General features: G+C 44.4%; 1 protein-coding gene across 1 annotated transcript in view; it reads right to left on the bottom strand.

The window, feature by feature from the left end:
• The window catches only part of ADAMTS6 (ADAM metallopeptidase with thrombospondin type 1 motif 6), a 648,820-nt gene extending 636,135 nt beyond the window's left edge, over positions 1–12,685 (bottom strand). Inside the window, exon 1 of the mRNA XM_030193183.1 lies at positions 12,571–12,685. The gene's annotated coding sequence lies outside the window, so the exon portion shown is untranslated. The remainder of the gene's footprint in view (positions 1–12,570) is intronic.
• Positions 12,686–23,240: the final 10,555 nt, after the last annotated feature.

The raw sequence follows: 23,240 nt of genomic DNA on the forward strand, positions 1-23,240 counted from the left end.
AGACCATTCTTCTAGCTTCCTCAGATCCTTTTTCATGTTTTCCACTCCCTCCCGGGTGTCCACTCTGTTGCAGATCTTAGTATCATCCGCAAAAAGGCAAACTTTACCTTCTAACCCTTCGGCAATGTCACTCACAAATATATTGAACAGAATCGGTCCCAGCACCGATCTCTGAGGCACACCACTACTCACCTTTCCCTCTTCCAAGCGTATTCCATTCACCACCACCCTCTGGCTTCTGTCCGTCAACCAGTTCCTAATCCAGTTCACCACTTCGGGTCCTATCTTCAGCCCTTCCAGTTTATTTAAGAGCCTCCTGTGGGGAACCGTGTCAAAAGCTTTGCTGAAATCTAAGTAGATTATGTCCATAGCTCGTCCCTGATTCAATTCTCCTGTCACCCAATCAAAGAACTCAATGAGATTCGTTTGGCACGATTTCCCTTTGGTAAAACCATGTTGTCTCGGATCTTGCAACTTATTGGCTTCCAGGAAATTCACTATACAGCAACATTCCCCATGCGGATGGCATAGCTGCATGTGAGAAGCTCCTAAAAACATCCACACTGGGCCACCAATACTCACCAGAAACTATTACAAAATTAATCAAATTTATTTTAACTCACAACTATTTCCGCTTTAACAATGATATCTATCTACAAATAATGGGCACTGTGATGGGCACCAGGACAGCACCCCAATATGCCCCAGCGGCGTGTACCCAGGGCGGACCGCCCCCCCCCCCCCCCCCCTCCTTTGTACGCCACTGGGTACATCGATGACATTTTTATGATTTGGACTGAGGGGGAAGAAACTCTGAAACAATTTTTCAATTCCTTCAATACATACCATCCTACAATCAGATTCAAAATTGACTACTCCCCAGAAAAAGTCAATTTTTTGGACACCACAATCTCAATCAGCTATGGCTATATACAAACATCCATATACAAGAAACCCACAGACAAATGCAGCTACCTCCACAACTCCAGCTTCCACCCTTCACATACAAAAAGATCCATTATTTACAGCCAAGCCACAAGATACCACCATATCTGCTCTGACCCAGGGGACAGAAACAGATACCTTGAAATCCTGACTGCATCCTTCGAACAGAAAGGCTACAACCCCAAAATAATCTCCAAGAATATTGCCTCCTCCCTCAAAACACCCAGGGAAAATCTGCTACAGTACAAAGAAAAAAATGCCACAGATAGAATCCCCCTTATAGTGACATACAACCCAGAGCTGGAAAAATTAAGAAAAATCATAAAAGATCTACAGCCTCTACTCCCGGAGGATGAATTACTGAAAGTGATATTCCCATCCCCACCAGTGCTGGCATTCTGACAGCCACCCAACTTAAAACACAAGCTAATTAGAACTAAGCTCCCAACACAGACTCAAAAAGAAGAGAATGGCACACATCCTTGCAATATATCCAGCTGCAAACTATGTCAAAACATTTCACAGGACCCCACGGTCATTTACAAAGGAAAAATATTCAACATTAAGGAATCTTTCACGTGCTCATCTTCCAGTGTGGTATATATCATTCAGTGTAAAAAATGCAACAAATGCTGCTACATTGGAGAAACAAGTCAGATGCTAAAGAAGAGATTTAATTTACATAGACACCATATGAAAAATGCTAGCACCAATCAGAATGTCACCTCTGTGGGGCAGCACTTTACAAAACCAGAACACTGTACCAGTGATTTCATGGTAAGAATCCTGAAAGGGAACTTTAAAACAATGCACATGAAACCCAAAGGGAGTATATGCAGTTACTGAAAGCCTAGCCCGGATGGTATTGAAGTTCGTTGGGAGTGTGAAATCTGCTCTGGGCTCTAACTGAGCTGCAGTACAGGCATAAGGGTCAAGCATGTGTGTTAATCCAGTAATGTATTATTGCTTATAATCATCTTAAACCAATATGACTTATATTTGAACTGTATGAAGATCAATGCATCAGTTAAGAAATTAATAAATGTTCCAGTTCTTTTGATCCTCTGAGTGTCATGTGGTTCCTGAGTGGATGAGCTGACAAGATCAGAGTGAGTAAGTGACAAAAATATGTAGTGCCTCTTGAGCCCCTTCTAACCCAGGATAGCAGGATCGTGTTACACACAGTTTTCAAACGGCCTTTTTACTCCTTTAAGTGGATATTTAGACACTTTTATTCCAGAAAAGTGTATTCGAAAATCCTAACCTGGTAAAAGGAGTTTGATTTATATATGTAAAGTTAGTTTGGAGGTGTCCCTTTAAACTGATGGAAAAAATTTCCAACCCGTATATAAAATATATATCTCACAAATGGAACCTCAAACCTCCTAACAAGGAACAATACCAAAGTATTCACAATGCTTGTATTCCTTGTTAGGAGGTTTGAGGTTCCATTTGTGAGATATATATTTCATATACGGGTTGGAAATTTTTTCCATCAGTTTAAAGGGACACCTCCAAACTAACTTTACATATATAAATCAAACTCCTTTTACCAGGTTGGAATATTTTCTATAGAGTTTGTATTCTCCTGTAGTTGTTTGAGTTTTTCTATTAGAAAATCCTTAAATTTGTGAGAAGTCTGAGAGAAGCTGTTAATTCTTAGGTTTTCCAAGTTCTCTTATTTGTGAATCCGCACTGAACCTTTCAGATATGTGCAGGATATAAATATTTTTAATGTTATGAAATGTAGATGGCTCTTGAAAACTGCCCTCCCCATGGCTCAGGTGCAGTTTCACTACAAGATCATTGTCTTGCCTGGAATGTTCCTGCCCAGACTTTAAGGCTTTCCTTTGTATTTCCACTTTAAAGGAGCTAAGACTGGTTAAGTCACAGCAAAGATCTTCTTCCTGTCTTAATCTAACAGTTAAGAATTGTATTCCAAAATAAACTAGTCTAGAATTTGAGATTTAGATGCATATTAAAAACCTGGCTTTTTGCACTGCCCAGTGAATGTTATTTATGGCTGACCACATAGATGAAGATTACTTATTCCTACAATTTTTTTATCTTGTGTTATTGTCCAACTATTATTGTTATTGTGCTTCTATTTGTATCTTTTTTTATATAATGTTATTGTTTATTTCCTTAAGCTTTCAGGAAGGAAGGACCATCAGTAAGTTGAATCAGAGCCAGCTTTAACAGCAGTGGCACACTGTGTCTGCACCAGGAACAGCACCAACCATGGCCAAGAAGGTTCATTAGAGCAGGGCTTCACAAACCTGTCCTGGGGACCCCACAGGCAGTCAGGTTTTCAGGATATCCACAATGAATATGCATGAGATGAATTTGCATATACTGAGCCTCTAGTATATGCAAATTTATCTCATGCATATTCAATGTTGACAAGTGCAAAGTGATCAATGTTGACAAGTGCAAAGTGATGCATGTGGGTAAGAGGAACCCGAATTATAGCTACGTCTTGCAAGGTTCCGCGTTAGGAGTTACGGATCAAGAAAGGGATCTGGGTGTCGTCGTCGATGATACGCTGAAACCTTCTGCTCAGTGTGCTGCTGCGGCTAGGAAAGCGAATAGAATGTTGGGTGTTATTAAGAAGGGTATGGAGTCCAGGTGTGCGGATGTTATAATGCCGTTGTATCGCTCCATGGTGCGACCGCACCTGGAGTATTGTGTTCAGTACTGGTCTCCGTATCTCAAAAAAAAAAAGATATAGTAGAATTGGAAAAGGTACAGCGAAGGGCGACGAAAATGATAGTGGGGATGGGACGACTTTCCTATGAAGAGAGGCTGAGAAGGCTAGGGCTTTTCAGCTTGGAGAAGAGACGGCTGAGGGGAGATATGATAGAAGTGTATAAAATAATGAGTGGAATGGATCGGGTGGATGTGAAGCGACTGTTCACGCTATCCAAAAATACTAGGACTAGAGGGCATGAGTTGAAGCTACAGTGTGGTAAATTTAAAACGAATCGGAGAAAATTTTTCTTCACCCAACGTGTAATTAGACTCTGGAATTCATTGCCGGAGAACGTGGTACGGGCGGTTAGCTTGACGGAGTTTAAAAAGGGGTTAGATAGATTCCTAAAGGACAAGTCCATAGACCGCTATTAAATGGACTGGAAAAATTCCTCATTTTTAGGTATAACTTGTCTAGAATGTTTTTACGTTTGGGGAGCGTGCCAGGTGCCCTTGACCTGGATTGGCCACTGTCGGTGACAGGATGCTGGGCTAGATGGACCTTTGGTCTTTCCCAGTATGGCACTACTTATGTACTTATGTACTTATTGTGGATATCCTGAAAACGTGACTGGCTGTGGGGTCCCCAGGACAGGTTTGGGATGCCCTGCCTTGCAGCAATGCAGTAAAATCACCAAGAGTGCTATGGTTAGTAATGCCTTCCATAGCTGAGAGAATAGGGATGATCAGTGGTACCCGTCCACCACTGTTGCCCTGACACAGTGGTGCCCTGTGCATCTTTCCTGCACAGGTCAAACACCTAAAGAACCAGCCCTGAATCAAATACATAAATTATATATGTAAATCACCCAGAAGTGCCTGTGCACCCCTTCCTTTCCTGCACAATCTGATGGCAAGTGTGCATCCTGAATGTCTGAATGCACCTAGACATTTCTAAAGGATGCATTGTTCATTTAGAAATAGCTGTACTCATCACTACAGAAGAGGTAGCAAGGATAGCGAACAGCTATATCCAGGTAGAAAGGGTGGCCAGTGAAACTGTGAGGCAATCAGGATAAAAGCATGACACAAAAAGACAGACTTATAATGTGAAAGGAGTGAAAACAATTTTGAGAAAAGGAGAGAGGAGATTATGTTCAGATTTTGACAGTAAAACCTTGAGGTACAAACACATTGAGCAGATCATTAAGACAAATCATATGAAAAATCTGGGACAACTGTTTGAGAGAGCAGCACCCACTGACATAGTATGGAAAGCCATGACACCTCACCCAGAGCCAAGCCAGCCCTACCCCAGGCACAACCACCACCCCAGCCCCTCGGCGCAGAGGTAGACCGGGGCATCGGCCCACGCCAGAGATAGCAAACAGACAACACATTACACCTAACATCAACGTTAACACTTAGTCACAGCTTTATTAGCATGTAAATATCAAATTTATCATCTCAATATGTAGAAAGATTTATTGGAGTACACCTGAGCCAGCTACTACAATGCAAATCGTAATGGTGCTTATTTTAGAAGGTCCATTCATGATTCAGATGTTTGAATCGTAGCACATAAACATCTAGCTATAGAAATATTTATAACCCCCCTCCCCCGATATTCAAAACCAGTTAACCAGCCAGGAACAGCACCTGGCCGGTTAAATGACATATGGCTGGTTGTCCAGCAATATTCAATGGGAGATAGCTGGCTGTCTTCCGCTGAATATTGCAGATAGCGGCTAGCAGATAGCTGCTCAAATCGCACAATATAACCGGCTATCCGCCAATTTTTAGCGTGGGTTTGGTGGCTATCTTTGGTAGTATATCTTTGGTCAGTTGGAACAGCACTGAATATCGGCTTGGCCGGTTAAGTTCAAATCGGCCAAAAATAAACTGGATATTCAATGCCAGTCACCGGAAATGGCCCAGCATTGAATATTCAGCATTAGCATCTACCGGAGGAGTTAGCCAGACTAATTTCCGCGGTCTGAATATCAGCCGCAACTTGATTTTGGAAAGCCAGGATTCACACGTCTAGATCACCAGTACATCCATTTGGCAAGGTTTCTGATGTGACTAGGGCAAGACAAACACAGAGACATTCATTCCACATTTCAGAAGGGGAGTGCAAATCCAGATCCCTCAAAATTGTCAAGATTTAGAATAGCTTCCAGGGATGTCAACAGTCCAAATTAGTGCTGGGGTCATACTGTGACAGCTAGTGTACAGGGTCAATACTGAACACTAGCTATCACAACTGCTGATAGCACACACATGATTCTGCATGCGCCCAAACCATGTGCCTGCACTACCGCAGGCCATTTTTCAGTGCACCTTTGTAAAAGTGCCACTAAGTTTGTGCTTGAGGCAATGGATGGTTAAGTGACTTGCCCGAGATCACAAGCAGCAGCAGTGGGATTTGAACTGTCACGGGTGCTCTAACCACTAGGCCACTTCTCCACTCCCCTTGGCTGTCTGTTCTCCAAGCTGAAGAGCCCCAGCCACTTTAGGGGTTCTTCCACACAGCTGCAGCAAAAAGTGGCCTGTGGTATTTATGTAAAGTTTTATCTGTCCCAGGTGTCCTGAAGAAATACTGTATGAATCTGTTAGGCTGCAGATACTGTATCACATCCCCCTACATCTTTTTCTGGGTTGTAATAAAACTTTAGTGCCACCAGCCGGTCATTTTCACACTTATAGTGCAGCTCAAGCATAAACACACAGAGATCATGTTCAAAATATATTCAAGGTTTGGTGAGGTTGCGCTGATGATCACCAAACCTGCTTGTATCTTTTGGAAGTACAAGGGTGACAACCATAGGAGCCGACTGTGTGGGTGCTATGGGTGCTTGAGCACTCCCAATAATTGAGAAAATTCCTTGTATGTGTCCAGGGAGGGGTTATTTCCACTGGGCTTAGCACCCCCAATAATTTTGAAAAGTTGGCTCCTATGGTGACAACACAAAGCAGGAGTATTTCAAACTCATTTCTTATGGACCAGAAATAAAAGTTAATGAACAAATATAAATACCATAAAGCAATACCTTTACACTGAGTTACGCTCTTTTCACCAGATAAGAACAGAATGAGCAGATGATGTTACCAGAAAATGCAAGTCAATCATAAAGCATATTACAATGGTATTGTGACGAGAAAGCTAGGGCAGGGAAGAAGTGGGAGATGTGTTAATGGTAATAAGGAGACAGGGGGAAAATAAGTTTTAAAAGCTCTGTCTCAAGTACTTCAAATGTATCTTTTTTTTTTCTTTTTATACTGGGAATCAACAACGGCTCAACAATAGATCCCAAAAACAAATGAAAATTACTTCATTAAAATTAAACTTTAATTTAATTGTTTAATATAAATAGTATCATTTCACATTTCCCTGCCTACTAGCCACTAACCCCCTAATTCTATAAAAGTCACCAACAATTGCACGTGCAAATTTGAGCGTGCCCAATTTGTGTGCGCAATTTAGCTGAATAATGAGCTAATTAGCACCAATTATTGGCTTTTAACAAGCAATTATTGGCACTAATTAGATTTTAACTGGAATTTATACACATAAATTTAGGTGTGGGGTGTGGAAATGGGAGGGTCATGGGCGGAACAGGGGCATCCCTATCATTTACGCGCTCTGTTATAGAGTTAGGGGGATTCAGGCCTAATTTAGGCACACACATTTGCACCATGTTTCAGTTGGTGCAAATGGCCGCGCCTAAAGTTAGGTGTGATTCCTGGGCGTAAGCGCTATTCTATAAATTGCACCTAACTTTAAGCATGGCTTATAGAATAGCATTTTTTTCAGTGCTGATTTTTTCAATGCCACATGTAGAATTCACCCCTAAGGGGGCAATTCTATAACTGGATGCCCCTTTTAGCGTCCAGATGTTGCTCAGTGAGAGCCTATTCTTTAAAAGTCTCTGGGCAACCAGATTCCATTATAGAATACCAACGTAACCCGGCATGGGCGCACCTAACATTTACATGCCCACAATTACAGCAGCCATAGACCTGGCATAAATGCAGTTGTGTAAATGTGGAAAGAGCATGTGCAACTTTCAATATTCTGTAAATTGCATGTGTATGTGGCAGCCCCGTCCATGCGCCTCCCATTCTCAACCCCTATGAATGCCCCCTTGCATTTATGGCGCTCATTTTCAAAGCAGACGGATGACTCAAACGTCTATCTGCCGAAAACTTCCAAACTGCAACTTTTGAAAAGCAGAATTTGGACGTTTTACACTGTAGTTCATCTAAATAGCAACGAGGTGTGTTGGAGGTAGGTTTTATGCAGGACTAGGGTGGGCTCAAAATTAGGACATCTTTCAGCGACAATGGATCAGAAAGAAACATCTACAGCAAAAAAAAAAAAAAAAGGCCATTTTTATCTAGACCTGTTCACATCTAGGTACAAAAAGGTGCCCTGATTGAGCAGCTGACAACTGAAGGGATTAAGGGATGATCCCTCCATCTCCCAGTTGTTACTGACCTCCTCCCATCCCCATAAGAAGTGAAAGTGACAGTGAATACTAGGATCTTTGATAACTTCAGGCAGGGGCAGCCCAAGACAATCTGCCACCTGAGGTGAGAAATGAGCTGCCCCCACCCTCCCGGCTCTTCCACAGCCACCGCCCCAGCTCTTCTGCCCCCCCCCCCCCCAGCCATGGTATGACATCTCCCTCCTTCCTTCCCCAACCCCTTTCCCCGAAGTTACCTTTTATTTTCATGTTTTTCAAAGGGCAGCAGCAGCAGCGATTCCCATGGGTTGCCCTGCCACCGGTCCTGGCCCCTTCTTTCTACTGTGGTCCGCCTCCGAGGAAACAGGAAGTTACATCAGAGAGGCGGGCCACAGTAGAGAGAAGGGGCTGGGCCTGGCGGCAGGGCAGCCTATGGGAATCACTGCCACTGCCACCACTGCCTTTTGAAAAACAAGAAAAGAAAAGGTAAATTCAGGGAAGGAGGTTGAGGAAGGAAAGGCAAGGGCAATGCCACTTCAGAAGAGTGCCGCCTGTTGGCCTCACCACAGCTGGCATAACGGTAGGGTCCCCACTGGCTTCAGGTATTATGCCATTCGTAATAGAGCAGCAAGTGTAAGAAACAGCCTAGCAGTGCTGTACCAACCGGACGGTGGGGGCGGTCCGTCCCGGGTACACGCCGCTGGGGGGGGTGCAGAAAGCAGCCACGTGGCTGTCAGCTCCGCTGGTTCCCTGCTCCTTCTGCCCCGGAACAGGTTACTTCCTGTTCCGGGGCAGAGAGAGCAGGGAACCAGCGGAACCGACTGCCGCACAGCTGCTCCCAGCAGGCAAGATTGCACTCAGGGGGGCGGCTGCTGATGCGCTGAGGGGGGGGTGTTGTGCTGCACCCGGGGGGGGGGGGCGCAGCAGCGAACCGCCCTGGGTGGCCGCTGACCAAGGATCACCGCTGCAGCCTAGTGATCAGTACAGTGGACTTGAACAATGGGACCCAGATGTAACTCCCATTTTAACTCTTTTATTTCTGTACAAGTATGTGAGCCCTCTTGCAATGAAGAAATACCTACTGAACCTGGATTTATAAGACACCTGCAGGCATGATGGCTATTGTAGTGGCATACCTTTAGGCACAGTAGGTTTTTATCTGTTTTTGGAGGACTCCCAATAACATATAAATGAATTAAGGTGGGATTTGTACCTGAATCCGGTTGGTTAAAGTCCACTGCACTGACCACTAGGCTGCCCCTCTGCTGTGCAAGGACATCTGTGTGGTCATTTTTGTACAAATGATGCCAGACGTTTTTGTGCCTGGTTTTTTGGCATTTATATTTTGAATGTTTCATTTTGGAAAATAGCTGTTCATTTTGGACATTTTCAGTGTAAGAATATCTATGTCACATAGTTTCGAACAGGAAATCCCAACATTTTTCCTGTTCGAAAATGGCTGTGAGATTAATGGGGTTTTTTTGGACATCATGAGTAGGACATCCCAATTCTGACTTGAACATTCTTTCAAAAATGCCCCCGTATGCCACTTATGTGCGTCCTTACACAGCAGCACTCAGTCAATTTTCTGCCACGTACCCACGGAAGTGCTGATGTTCTGTACATTTACATAGCAAGTGGCAAGCAAATGTGGACACCCAGTTATAGAATTGCTCTTTAAATGCATTTTGGGTCACACTCTATAAATGGCGCCTAAAAAAATCCACACGGTAAAGATTTCCCCTAAGTGTATTCTATAAGCGGCGCCTAGATTTAGGCACGGTATTTTGAATACGCTTAGGCAGAAATCCTAGCACCTAAAACAACGTACATCCATTTAGGCCATTGAAAACATGGCCTAAAACCCTGCACATAGATTTAAGCACACTGGGGCATATTCTATAACTGCACACGTAAATTTTGGAATGCCCACGAAATGCCCATTTCCCCACCAATAGCCAGATGCCTTTTGAACAGCACGCATTAGAGTTTAGGCGCAGTTCATTACAGAATACACAGTGAGTTTTGCGCATAAATTCTAGTTATTTCCAATTAGTGCTCATTATTGCTTGTCAAGTGCTGTTATCGAAGCTGATTCACTTGTTAAGCCAATTAAGCTATGCATTTTGTTTTAGAATATGCCTAGATTTTGGTACAGATTTCCCACTGCTGCTCCTTGTGATCTTGGGCAAGTCACTTAACCCTCCATTGCCTCAGGTACAAACTTAGATTGTGAGCCCTCCTGGGACAGAGAAATATCCAGAGTACCTGAATGTAACTCACCTTGAGCTACTACTGAAAAAGGTGTGAGCAAAATCTAAATAAATAAATATTATTTAATAATAAATAAATAAGAATATAAATAAATAAATAAAAATAATAAATAAATAAGTGCAGTATATGTAATCCAGGGGTTTACGTTTAAACTTTGTGTAACCTGGGCATCTTAGATTAGACTAGCTGAAACTTTCTGAGACACTGCCACCCCCAGGAGCGGACATGTCAGGGCATGCCATCAGGATACCTCACATATTAATGATAAATGCATACAAATAAGGGAATAAGCACTTTGATCGTCTCTATGAATGTGTTAACCTGTAAATATACATGGTGCTTGAAGAATGACCCCCCTTTTCAGAGGCAGGGATCACAATTGAGCATTTAGAAAAACAATTTTAAGGTGATGAGATACCTAAAACAGAGTTACAAATTTTTCCCATCATGGGTGTTTTGCACAGACCATAGAAACAATCACCAGGTTAGACACACATGGGTGGTTGTCAGCTATGCCTTTAAACATATAAACAGAGGCTTGGAAATCTGTTCTTTTTTTCCAATCTCCCACTATTCATGCGCAAATATACTGAGCAAAATATCTCCCCCACATCCTTCTCACTGGAGTAAAGCACAAGTTCGCCTTCCCCTTGGCTCAGACTTTAGGGACAAGTGCTACGAGGGGTTGCTAAGGAAATCGAGAGGAAGGACCCAGGGAAGGAGAGGGAAATTCATCAAAACAAATTCAATTACAGGTACCAGACTTGACATGAAAAGTCTTAATGGTTCAAAGGGCCAAGGATTAGACTCTTCCCCCGCCCCATGAATTTATAAGAACCTTATTCTATGGAGACTGGAAGTTTACATTTTTTTCTGATCTAGGCTTGAGCATGGGTTTGGAAGGGTGGCTGTAACCCTTCCGTTGTAAAGTCTACATGCAAAGCAGATCCTTTTCACAAATTCAGCAGAAGCAAAAACTATATTGCCGCAGGGCGAGCTACAAAGAAAACTGCAAAATACTTTGTTTTGCAAGAAAAAAAAGCTATTATCTCCTGATCCATTTTTTTTCCATTATCCCTGTCTTGCTCAGATTTCTCGGAGCTGTCAGTTTTATTGGCAAAAGCCAGACCAAAATAAGCAGGGAATCGCTTAAAAACTTTTCTCGGTAAAGACTGTAAATATATATATACACTCTCCTGCTAAGGTAGAAGGGGGAGAAATACACCGATAGACAGGTAGATAGAGAGCCAGCGAGAAAATTCAATAAAGATAATAAGAATCAAAACGAAACCCTTGCAGTCACAGCTGGAGGGGAAGCAGTGTCTAGCTCTGGCTGAGCCGATCCTAAAGTTAACATTCAGCAGCCCATTTCCAGACATCAGCACTACATCTATTTGGATAAAACAAGTGTGACCCAGACAGTTGGCATCTGGCCCAAACGCGTTGCACCGGCAGCTCAAATAAAAACAAGTCTCTCTCTCTCTGCTCTCCCGTGAGCCCTCAATAATGCGAGAAATTAGCAAAAAGCACATTTTTACACACATCAGGAGAAAGAGGGCTTCGATCAAATAAAGGGGGGGGGGGAATCCCTGTGCCCTATGCACACACCGAGAAATGAGGTTTCTCAGCGCTGAGTCTAGAGAATCCCAAGTGGCCACATAAGTAAATGAAAAACACACGCTTGCATCTCTTTGATTAGCCCATTAAGAGCTTAACATCTCCAGGAGCATCAGACTGAGCGATCCCGTTACCGCTAGCAGTCTGAGCCCAGACATCATATGTGCACTTGTCTGACTTCTTACACGGGCAGTTTCACATGCAGTTTAAAAAAAAAACCTCTGCTTCTTTTCCAGCTGCTATTGAGTTCAGTAGCTTTGCTGTATTTTTCCACAATTGTTTCCTGGAGCCAAAAGGTAAGTGTAGCAGAGACCAGGTCAACCCTGTTCACAGAAAGTCTTTCTTTTTTTTTTTAATGATATAAATTATTTAGGTGCTAGGTTTCTTTTTTTTTTTCGGTATTGTTGCAAGGATGGATTTACTGGAGACAAAAGTTTCTACTGCAGCATGTAGGTAGAGTGATTTTAATCCAGAAGCGCTTAGAGACACAGTGCTGCTTTGAAAAGCTTTCTATGGAGGAGACAAGAAAAGGAAAAAGAAGGGTTTCATTGAGAAACACAAAGTCTTTCCTTACCGTGTTCATCTTCAGTTTCAGACATAAAGTAAGTTCCAAACAATAGAGATTGCACCAGCAGTTCGTGAAGTCACAATGGATACACTCCTAACCTTTCCTTTGTGGGGTCTCTGCAAAACACACCGAGCCAGCAAGAAAAGCTTGCTATCAATTTACCAAGCTAGCTATCTTTTTTGGGGACGGGTGGGGGGGGGGGAGAGTCCGAAATAAAAACAAAGGGGCTTAATTTCGGTTTGGTTGGTGCAAGCTCATCTCAAGCAGCAGCTGCCCCCTTTTGCATGCAAGTGCATGTGGATGTTCACAGGAGGAGCGCTACAAAGTTTTGGTAGTGGCAGCAGCAGCAGCCTCAGGTCTCAGCGCCGGCCCGCGGCCAAGAGTTTAGTGCCGCGCACAGACTTAGAGCGGCGGCCGAGGGAAGGGGGGAGGAGGGGACAGGCACAGAGCGCTGACGTCAGACCGCAGTGTGTGCCAAGGCGCGCGAGATGCGCAGGCACCGCCCGTTACGTGCAGGGGGATGGGGAGAGTCATTGAGGGGTCCCGTCAGGGTAAGGCGCAGCCCAGCCAGGGATGCGCTCCGGAGGCAGGGCAGAGAGGTGCTCTGCCAGACAAGCAGAGCACCTCCGCCCTCCCCTTTCCTTTCAGACTTAGAGACACATGTATGCAAACAGTTTTGCAATGCTACATATTCCATATATATATACACATATGTGTGTGTGTGTGTGATACATCTTATATGTGTATATATACATGCATGCATGCATACGTAAAGGCTGATAAATAGGTGTGTAGCGCTCCTGGAAACGGCTATAGAATTCTGCCTTCCTGATTTCTCTGCTAGATAGTTGCAGAAAAACATTTGCACACAATTTTCATTGATTAATATATACGTATGTGTAGCTTTTTGTTTGTTTGTTGCGCCCTTTTTATAGAAGGGTGGAGTAATGTTATAAGAGCTGTTGTTGCCACTGTCGCTGCAGAAGCCCTGGTGTTCTTCTGTGTAAAGAAGAGCATTGGGAATAGGGGGCTGAAAGTTGCTTTCTTGCTGGGTTTGCTCTCGGGGGGAATCGGGCTTTGGGAGAACGAGCTTTTCAGGAAGACCCAGGTGGAGAACAGCTTAAAAGCTCTTTTGCTAACAGCCAGCTTCTGAAGGGTGAAACGCCTGCAGATCCGCTCACTGCTTCTCCCTAAACCCCTCGCCGCAGGCACTTTGCTTTGCTGTCAGATCATCAGTCATGGACGCTACTGCTTTAACTCAAAAAATTGGGGGAAAGTTTGTCTACATTTTTTTAAATGTTCCCTTATCTTTTGCTGATGAGTAATTGTCTCCAAGACAGCACCTGGCAGGTGTCTCAGCGTGATCTGGTAGCAGCCGGTTCACTTTCATTTGTACGGAGAAACCTGGAGACAGGTAATTCGCCATACGATAGGGCTCGTTTTACCCGGACCCACGATACGGTTTGCGAGATCAAAATTTCAAACACTACCAAACGTTCTTATTCTCTGGCAAATGTTTAAATGATTGCATTCCAAAACTGTAATCTGCTGCATCATTTATCCGCAGAGCTGATGATGTTTTTTTGGAAATTGGCATGGTAAAATTTCAACAATTACTCAACAGTTAAGTCAATTTCCGATGGCCTGAAGAAAGAAAGAGTCCTACGTATAGGGTATAAGGTTTCATGCTTTCTGCTAACATTATTTCCCATTTGATTTTTTTTTTTAACCATCCTACGCCGGAGATTAGTAGGTGTAATTCTGCTGGATCCATGAATGGGGTAGATAATCTGAAAAAAAAAAAAAAAGACTTATCGAGATCCAGGAAACTAAACTCCAGTTCTTAGAGCCACCAGCCCAGAGAGTTCCCGGTCCTCACCGTTATCTTAATCAGAATTTGGCCTCCTGCCACTGCAAATGTACAAATCATAGCCTGTGGTTGGGATAGACAGCTACACATCAGCAGTCCACGTGTTAGCGGCACAAAAACATAAAGAGCTATTATAAAACAAATGGCCCTCTAGATTTCGCTTGGGCATTATTAGCTTGGCTTTCAAAGGTAGCTTAAACAATAAGTAACAATTTTAAAAAGCAGAAGTTTAAGTAAGATTTTTAAAGCATAAGTTTAGGTTTGTTGTCTCTCTCATGGGAGCTTGAATAGCTTCATTCTCTGCATTTTGGGTGACGATCAGGGTAGAGAGTTATCAGTCTGATATGTTACACAACATTCACTATATTAGTGTAAATTCATGTGGCATGAGACTTTGGAGACCCATCAAGCAAATTATGACTCCTTTACTAAAAGTTGGGAGCAGTAATCTTGCAAGATGACCTTATTACTTATTCAAAGAGCGCCACCCTGCGTTTGAGGTTGGTAAAAGCATCATAAATGTATATTACAGGTGCTAGAAAAATGATGTCACGTGATACGAACTTTTTAACACCTGTAATCTAAATTTACGTTATGATAGCGAATGGGAAAGCAGCAATGAACATCAGTCTTATGTAGTGCTGATGTTTATCGTTGACTTCCCATTCACCAATAACACTAATAAGATGAAAGGCTCACCAGTCTGTGTATCATATCACATGTACATAGAAAATTGTTAAATATGCTGGAAAGAAAGTCCAGCTCTGCACAAGTAAATGAATATTACCCCTTTACTAGTTGCCTCATATCTTGACTCACAAATTGGGTAGGGGTGTCCACTTTTTCTTATTTAGAAATGAAAACTCCAGCTTCTCCACTCAAATGTGAATCATTTTTTTTTTTTTTAACAAGAGGTTTAATCCTTCTGCTTTGGCAAAATGCTACCATGATTTGGTTTATTGGTGAGGATGAAGTATATTTTATCTTTTGATTATTCTATTTTGTATTATTTTGGAAGCCCTATTTGCCAGGTCTATGGCTAGGGTAACTGCAGTTGTGCAAGTGTAAGGTTCACTGATACCAGATTATGTTAGTGTTCTATAATGGAATCCTGTACATCAAGAGGCCATTATAGAACAGGCTTTTTCCGCATGGCATCTGGTGCCTAAATGGAGACACACACTTATAGAATTGCTCCCTATGTTCATATGACAAGGGGACAGGTTTGGACAGGACTAGGGAGGAACCAAAATCTACCCGTATATTCTCCATGTCAGAAAGGGAATGCACATATATTTATTTATTTGTGACATTTATATCCCACATTATCCCAAACAAGTTTGAGTTTAATGTGGCTTACAATAAACAGTATTGGATACATAACTAAGAATAATGCACAAGAAAGTAATTTGTTGTAAGAATACAATTTTACAATACAGTATCACAAACATACTGGGGTAGCTATGAATGTTTAACATTTAGAAAATCAATTATTATGAATGAGAAATTGTATATGAAGCAAAGAGAAAGTTAATGGTAAATAGAGTAATAACTAAGATCAATGTTGGGATTTACATTTGCTCCAGGCTACATATAGGTTTCATAAAAGTGTTTTGGGCAATGCTTTGGAAGAAGGATGAGAAGTTTCCCCCTTAATCCCCCAGTTACCGCCCCCCCCCCCCCAGCTCAAAACTGAGGCCTGCATACACAAAGCTTACCATGCTTCCAATGTTTACTTTAGACCGGTTGTAACTGTCACAATGGTGACTGTTTCCTTGTCTGTGCTCACCTCACCCTCTGGTGGCCAGAACCGGTGGCTGCTATGGACTATCTCATGTTCCAGACTTCAGCCCAGGCCGGTCCGGATCTTCCATGCTACCAGAGTTGCTTTTCTTGTTTGTGCCTAAACAGCACCCGTAGCTGCCTTGTGATTCCTACAGCTGAACTTCAGCAGTTGATGGGCTTTATTAATCACCTGGAAACTTCTGTGTTTGCCTTTGCATCGTCTAAGGTCCCTGATATGTTGGTGTGCTTGTTGCACTTCTGCCTAGTCTGGTTTCTTGTCCAGTTCTAGTTAGTCTGTGTGTAGTTTAGCTTAGGTTTTTGCTTGTTCCCTAGTCTTGTTTCTGGTCTGTATTCCTTGTCTAGTTCCTGTTTGTCTGTGTTTCTTTCTTAGTGGCTGCGTGGCAGCTTTCAGTCCTGACTCTTGTCTGTCAGTGTTTTTCAGTGGCTGCTTGGCAGCTTTCAGTTCCTGTCCTTTAGCTTGTCCATTTCCTGCCTAGTTTAGTATTGTCTGTGAGTCCTAGCCCAGTTTCCTGCCTTGCTGCCCATGTATATTCCTTTCCCCTCTGACCCTCAGTCCCTGTTCAGCCTAGTTGGTATCCAGTTCCTGCCCTGTCCGGTAAGTCCTGCCGGCCACCTGCACCCAGGGGCTCAACTCCTGGGGAAGGGCAGTCAAGTGCAGGTGAAGTCTAGCTGTTTCTGTCAGAGTTCTGCCTTGTTTCTGGTGTGGGGTGGTTTTGCCTGCCACTGCCGCTCCTCGGCAGTGGTCCAAGGGCTCACGAACCTAGTTTCTGCCTTGAAAGTGTGACAGTAACCAATTTAAAGCTAACGTTATTTTGAGTGTAATGCATAAAGAGCTTAAGCATGGCTTTTACCATTTGCCTTAGCAGCTACCGACGAGCCAATGCAAATGTATTAAAACCAGCTCATTACTGTTTAAATGAGCTGTCCGAGTGAAGCACAGATGTTTTCCCACTGGTGCACAGAAAGGGTCGCCTACTGGTGCATGCAAAAATTTCTGACAGGTCTGAAGCTGTTGGTGCAGGAGGATTTGTAACAGAAATAGTCATTCCCGGCTGCTCCCCGCTTACCGTGGACAGCTCACGGTGCTGGATTCCATCCTTGTGCTATGGCAGGGGGTTTCCAGGCTAGCACTGCATGTTAGGGCTGACCGGGAACACAGCGCTCCCCTCCTTCCAGACTGACTTCAGTGCTCCCTGGTCACTGCCACTGCTGCACGTCGGACAGAGAGAAGGGGTATAGCAAACACAGCAAGTGGAACAATCTGGCTGCCATTCCCCCACTGCTGATGTCATCACTGAAGGAGGGGGACTGTCCCATGGCACAGATCTGTTATACAGCTTTCATACATGCTAGCTTTTCATGTCAGAAACAGATGAGTGATCTGTTTTGCTACCATATGTGACACATGTGGTAGCAAAACAGATCACTCGCCGGTTTCTGGCGTGTAAAGCTGGTGTGCATGGAAGCCGTGTAGCAGTGAAGCCTGTCGGGCTGTTCTAGGCATGTGCATGGCAGCCATGCTTAGCGAGTGGCTGCTGTACGCATGCCCTATCGAACTGCTCGCTGTTTTGCGAGCAGCTCATTTGCATGTGATTTCCTTTGGGAATTGCTCACTATTTCCGGCTGTTTAACTTTTACTGAGGTGGAAATAGCGAGCAGTTGTCTCTGGGGACTTTAGTACATCGGCCTGTGACAGTGCAGATAGACGGCAGCCTCTGTACACAATTAGGAGCATTTAGACGTGTAGCTTTACAAAATGGCAGACATACTTATCTAAATGTTGGCACATCTCTGTTATGATATATCCTTTTATGTGTGTAAATGACAACACTTTGCCAAGTGGCCTCTTTCAATGTTTTAGATGTTGACAAATGTAAAATAGTTGCTCCCACTGCCATAGCTGGTTTATACATGTGCATTAGCAGATCCTTGTATAAAATACTTCTGGAACTGAAAACATGATAGCCTAGGTGTCTCATTCCAATTTCTATATTCTATCTATAATGGGGTAGCCTATATATTGGTATGTTTTTATGTTCCCTTAGCCTGTAGTTCAGAGAAGGTTATGGATATGTTATTACATTAAATTAAATTAAACACATTACCAGTGTAGTGGGTTAGCAAGGTATTAGCTCTTCCCTCGCTTCCATAATGTGCACATTCACAATCTCAGCTAAGAGGCCAGGAATAAAACCATCATCACCTCATAGCATAGACCTTACAGCTGTTCTTAGTGAAATAGCCCAGAAGCAAACCGTGGTGTTTTAAACTTGTTAGCATATGTCACGAAGCACCTAGCCACCTGCCTGGGGTTACCCTGCGGCCACTTAGAGGGTCTATCCCCAGCACAGCTCAGATCCGTCTGCACCTGCTGCTCGTGCTCTACACTAGCACCCTCCTCCCACTGACTGGGTCACAACCACCTCTGGGTGAGTCTCCCGCTCTCAAATTATCCCCAGTGATTTCTAGGTTATTGGAGGCCACACTCCCAGTGGTCCTACAGTTCCCAGAAAGCACTCACAGACCCAACACACAGGATTCTTTATCAGTCCAGACAAGCAGGGCAAACAAACGATTGTGTTTATTCTCATAAAAATATTAAACAGTGGACAGAAAAAGTGCAATCAGCAAAAGTAACAAGTAACTGAAAAATGGATCAATTAGAAAACTAACTAAACATTTGTTTACTTTCTAAAAAGTGCCTGGGGAGATCAGGACATATAGCTGCGCTCCAGTTTTCAAATATAACTGTTTTACAGGGCTTCAGCAAAGAGCTTTCTCTCTATCTTCTAACAAGCTGAAACTGGAACAAAAGCCAGTACTCACCAAATGAAAATGAGCTCCTGGGCCAATCAGAGCCCAGAACAAGAACATTTCAAACATATACTGCTTCTTGCTGCCTGTTTGTATGCTAAAACTAAAGAAAAGAGCATTCAGTTCTCTGCAACAGCTTTACAGCAAAGAAACACCACCTGCTGGCCAAATAGGAGAAATACAGTGCAGGACATAATTAATGCAAGAAAATATCCAATGCATTTTACAGGCTTATAACATACTGTTTCTTCATAGCATATAACACAGGTCAGTAGGGGGTCTGCTTATGCTCATCTTTCCTCACACATTTTAGGTATTCTTTACCTCATAGGTAGATTGTGTCCATCTATGGCCTCCTATAAGTGGAATAACTTGCAGTGTTTCTCAAGCCAGACCTGAAGTACCCCATACCCAGTCTGATGTTCAGAATATTCCCAATGAATAAGTATAAAATAGATTTGCATGTACTGCCTCTACCTAGTATTCCAGGCAGGGGTTGGACTGAGAGTGGTCTGGGTTCCCAAACAATGAGGATCATTGGGACCCCCCATTTCCTGCTTCTGCCCCCCCAGTCCTACTGCTTCCCTGTCCCCCTGCCACTGACCTTTTCCTTTGGTCCTGCAGCTAAATCGGTCATCTGTCGCTAATACTGGAACTTCCCTCTGCTGCGGCCCATGCTTGTGGAAGAAGAAGGTGATGTCAGAAAGGGGCAGGCCATGGCAGAGGGAAGTTCTGGTATTGGCAGCAGATGGCCGATTTAGCTGCTGGTGCCTCTGCCTGTGAAGGGGTTGGGGCTCTGTCACTTCCCTGTCCCAGTCCCGGTGGAGAGAGAATGATGTTGCACATCAGACACATGGGCGGGAAGCACTGTGTCCCCCCCCCCCCCCCCCCACACACACACACACACAGCCCTGGGCCCTCGCGCACTGCCTGGTTGCCCATATGGTCAGTCTGCCACTGATTCCAGGGCTTAATCTGAGAGAACAGCCTGGGTGCAGTTCTACCACTTCTTTTCAACCTCCAGAACAGCATGAGTGTTCTGCTGCAGCCACTCCCTTCCAGGCAGCCTGCAGGGAAGGGGAGGGGGCAAGAGTAGGATTACCATATTTGCGGAGATAAACAAGAGGACACAAAAAATAAAATTCTGCCCCCAGCCCACCTCCAGCACCGCACCACACCCTGCTGCACAGTCACCTTGCCCCCTCCCCCAAGAAAGCCAGATTCCATAAGTGGTGAACGTACTCTGCTAATTACAAAATTAGAAAATATATGCATTTCCAAAAAAGCAAGCATACATGAGCTGAATGTCCCCATTTCCTTTCCCTTCCATCCATGAGCAGCATGACTTCCTCTACTCCCCTCTCCATCCCCTTCTAAGCATATGCTACATTTCCCCCTTTTCCCTTCCCCTCCTCCTTCCCTTCCCTTCCCTCTATGTATAGCATGTCCCCCTCTCCTCTCCCTTCCCTTGCATCCACTTGCAGCTTGTCCCCTTCTTTCCTTCTCATCCATGAGCTTGTCCCCTTCTCTCCCTCTCATTCATGTGCAGCACGTCAACCCCTCCCCTTCCTATCCATATGCAGCTTTCTCTTCCTCTCATCCATGTGCAGCATATGAACCCCTCCCCCTTCCATCCCATCTATGTTCAGCATATCAACCCCCTTCCCTCCCATCCATGTGCAGCATATCAACCCCCCCCCCCCCCTCTCCTCCCCTCCCCTGGTCTACCTTACAGCCCTGGTGGTCTAGGGACCTCTTTGAGGCAGTAAAGAACCTCACTTTTTTCTTGCCCACTGCCACCACTTCTTTAAAATAGGTGCCAAGATTTCAAGGGGTTGCCTCGCAAAATTTACACACATTCATTGTGTGTGGGAAAATTGTCATCAGGTCTGGGGCAGCGTAAAAGGGTAGGTTGAGAAAAGTAGTGTCTAGTGGCACCCCCCTCTCTCCCTCTAACCCGACCACCCTGCCCTGGACTGCTTCTTGCACCAGTCTTGACCCTATCCAAACACCCCCCCCCCCCCAGCCCCAGCTTAATAATGGTCCCTCTTCTGACCCAACCCGATCCAACCCCCCTCCCCTAATACTAAAAAAAAGTGCTCTGGTCATCTAGTGGCCCCCCCCCCCCCGGTCCCCTTTCCAAATTGACCCCTTCCTCTAATGTTTTAAAAAATGCCCTAGTAGTCTAGTAGCCCCCTGCTCCCCCTACACACAAACATATTCCCTGGTAATCTAGCGAGACTTTCACCCATTCCAAGCCTAGCCCCCCCCCCCAACCCCATACCTTGAAGGAGACAGGAGCAATGCCCACATGCTCCTGCCTTCAGGCACTGTCAACAGCCATATAGCAGCGCCCCATCCCACGTGGTGCATCCTGGGAAGCACCAGGCAGGACCTTGTCTACCAGGGCTTTTTTTTTTATTAAGAGGAGGGGCAGATATGTGGAGGCATTTGTGTGCCGTTAAACACCAGGGATATGTTTTGGGGTTGTAGAAAGAGGGGTAGGATTGGGGGTAAGGGGCTGATGCATGCCATGGCACGCTTGTGATTTTTTTAAAGTCAGCTTTCTGTCAGTGCCTATCAGGAAAGTTGACATTTAGTACTGAGCCATAGATTACTGCCACAGTTTTAACACAGCATTAATTTGCATGCTCATTAGTTTGAGCAGGCCACAGCAATTTTTTGGCACTAATTTTGCAGTACAGTGAAGACTTTACCACAAACCTTTGAGCATCGGTCCCTTCTCCCTCCACTCCTGTCTCCTTTATTTTCCCATTACCAGTTGTCTTTAGTCCCCTCCATCACCATCACAGTCCTAATTTGTTCAGTGAATGCCTTGTTCTCCATTCTAACTCTCTGTCCAGCTTTGTTCTTCCTGTTGCCAGCACCTACAGACTCTATTTTGAGCTTATGATAGGGAGGGAGGCGACACTAAGTCAGGCCACTGGATGCATCAGAAAACTGGGCACCCTGACTATTTGTGCTGTCTTACATTGACTGCACTTTGCAACATGTTTCACTATCATTGACCTAGTCTTATTGTATTCTGTCCCACCCTTCAAGGGCCACCTACAAGTCAGGTTTTCAGAATATCCCTAATGAATATGCATGTGAGAGATTTGCATAAAATAGGATTCCTAAGCATGCAGATCGCTCTTATTAGAGATATACTGAAAACTTGATTTGTTGGTAGCCCTAGAGGACCGGAAGTGAAGACTAGGACCTAGTTCAATGGTTTCCAAATCTGATCCTGAAGGCACCCCAGCCAGTCAGATGTTCAAGATATCCACAATGCATATTCATGATATAGATTTGCATGCTTTGGAGGCAGCGCATAATACATCCACAAACAGTGTTGAAAAACATCTCCGCTGTTCAAAAATACACTAATGAAAAGGTCCATCATCACTATATGTCACTATCAGGCTTATTTTCGAAAAAGAGAAGGATGCTCATCTTTTGACACAAATCGGAAGATGAGCATCCTTCTCACAGGGTCACCCAAATTGGCTTAATCGAAAGCCGATTTTGGGCGTCCCCAACTGCTTTCCATCACGGGGACGACCAAAGCTCACGGGAGCGTGTCGGAGGTGTAGCGAAGGCAGGACTTGGGTGTGCCTAACACATGGGTGTCCTTGACCCATAATGAAAAAAAAGGGCGTCCCTGACGAGCACTTGGACGACTTTACCTGGTCCTGTTTTTCTTACGACCAAGCCACAAAAAGGTGCCCTAACTGACCTGATGACCACCAGAGGGAATCGGGGATGACCTCCACTTACTCCCCCAGTGGTCACTAACCCCCTCCCATCCTCAAAAAACATCTTTCAAAATCTTTTGTGCCAGCCTCTATGCCAGCCTCAAATGTCATACTCAGGTCCATCGCAGCAGTATGCAGGTCCCTGGAGCAGTTTTAGTGGGTGCAGTGCACTTCAGACAGGTGGACCCAGGCCCATCCCCCCTACCTGTTACACTTGTGGTGGTAAATGTGAGCCCTCCAAAACCCACCAGAAACCCACTGTATCCACATCTAGGTGCCCCCCTTCACCCGTATGGGCTATGGTAGTGGTGTACAGTTGTGGGTAGTGGGTTTTGGGGGGCTCAGCACACAAGGTAAAGGAACTATGTACCTGAGATCAATTTCTGAAGTCCACTGCAATGCCCCCTAGGGTGCCCGGTTGGTGTCCT

Source organism: Microcaecilia unicolor, chromosome 2 (genome assembly GCF_901765095.1).
Source record: "Microcaecilia unicolor chromosome 2, aMicUni1.1, whole genome shotgun sequence".
Taxonomy (NCBI): Eukaryota; Metazoa; Chordata; class Amphibia; order Gymnophiona; family Siphonopidae; genus Microcaecilia; species Microcaecilia unicolor.